Raw genomic sequence first — 2067 nt, forward strand, 5'->3', positions numbered from 1 at the left:
GTTTCACACATTGATGATAAGTTGAGGGTACTGCCTTCATGTTGTGAATCCAGGGCCTGCCTAATATCACATTACAACAAGATAATGAGTCATTAACACAAAATTTTTGTAGAGAATCACTTCCTTCAATATATATTGGAAGTTTGATCTCTCCCAAAGTTTTCTTGGTCTTGCCACTGAATCCTACTAGAACTGAGGATTTTGGGATAATCTCCGTTTCCAGAATATCCATCTTCTTTAAGGCATCCATTTGGATAATGTTCACAGAGCTTCCTCCATCAACGAGTATCCTGCGCACAAAACAGTTAGCTATACATAAAGTGATTACCAAACCATCATGGTTAGGATCCACAAGATCACATCGGTCCTCCTCGTCGAAGGATATGATCTTTTGAGTTGTCCAAGTGGAAGTGCGGAGAGGTCTTTCTCCGTTGTCCATCATTGTTTCTTTTGAACGCTTATTAGCTGCTGAATATGAGGTTCCACAGATGTCGGATCCTCCCGAGATAAAGGATACAACCTTAGCTCTGGGTGGAGGAGAAGGTGCCCTTTCACGTATCTTGAAAGGATCCTGACTTTTGTTCTTGTTTTTTCTAAATAGTTCCTTCAGGTATCCTTTGCTGAGAAGATATCCTATTTATTACCGAAGTGCTATGCAATCTTCAGTGCGATGGCCGAAGTCTTCATGGAATGCACATCATTTGGACTTGTCTTTGATGGATCCAGGCTTTTCTTAGGCCATCTGGCCTTCTCACCTAGGTCCTGCATGGCACAAATCACACCACTAATATCAATATTAAAACAATATTCAGAGATTTTAGGATACTCTTTATCATCCTCATCTTCTTCCACAGCATTCATCCTGGGATTATCCAGCTTGGAATATGGCTTGGGCCTAGTGTACTTCTGTGGAGTGTCTAACTTTCTATTGGTAGATTCGTACTTCGGGATAACCAAGCTTCCATGAGCTTTCTTATCGTCCTCTAGCCGAATATATCTTAATGCCTTGTTTCTCACTTCATCAAGATTCCTGCATGGAGTCATGACAAGGTCATCATAGAAAGGAGAATCCTTCCTTAGTCCCATCTTAAAGGCTTCGACAGCTGCTGCCATGTCAAGGCTGGGGATCTCCAAAGCTTCCCTGCTAAATCTCGTTATGTAATCCCTTAAAGATTCATTATTACGCTGAACAATTATATATAAGTCACCTGTCAATTTCTCAAAGATCTACTACAAGAAAATTGATTATTGAATAAATTAATCAAATGAGAAAATGATGTAATAGTGTTGGCAGGAATACTCAATAACCATTTGAGGGCTGGTCCCGTCAATGTTGAGCTGAATCCCTTGCATAGGCAAGCTTCTTTGATGTCAATGGGGATGGGGTTGATCTCCATCTTTTCTCTGTACTGAGCTACGTGTTCCTCAGGATCCGTAGTGCCGTCGTAGAGCTTCATGCTGGGTGTCTGGAACTTCTTGGGGATCTCCACGTCATATATAGGCCAAGTAAACCTAGATAACTTATGGCTACCTGCGGGCACTTCAGCTATGGGACGTATTATCCCTGGGATACTGGAAATCATATCCTTCATTTTCTGCAGTTCCCTGGCTATCTCGGGGTTTATCCCCTTGTCCTGCACATGTCCACGGTTAGTGTATAATAAACAAAGTCTAACAACTATTGCCTATAATTTAGGAAATGTGAGACCAAATCCAATTAGCCGTTGATTATTCAATCCCACACGTTTTCCTTATCGGCCACTCTCTAAACAGCAAGTGCGAGCTTTCAGGAGATCATTGCAACGGCCTTTGACCTGGTAGACAAGGAAAGTAGCTGACAATGTGTTAGTTATATAATGTAATTAGGATACATGTCGCCTTTGGAGGATATCATATCCTAAATCAGTCTGAATACTGTTTGCTGAGGATACTGAAAATCCGAGCCCTAACAAACATAACCTATTTTAAACAACTCTTGAATGGTTGTTACATTAGTTCAATAATTGTCCAAGAGTTCTATGGGTTAATACTTGGTAATTCAAGGTTTATCCCTTACGACTTAGCTAA

Source organism: Bidens hawaiensis, unplaced genomic scaffold (genome assembly GCF_021521415.1).
Source record: "Bidens hawaiensis isolate Kalapana, Puna unplaced genomic scaffold, B.hawaiensis_p1.1 tig00041628_1, whole genome shotgun sequence".
Taxonomy (NCBI): Eukaryota; Viridiplantae; Streptophyta; class Magnoliopsida; order Asterales; family Asteraceae; genus Bidens; species Bidens hawaiensis.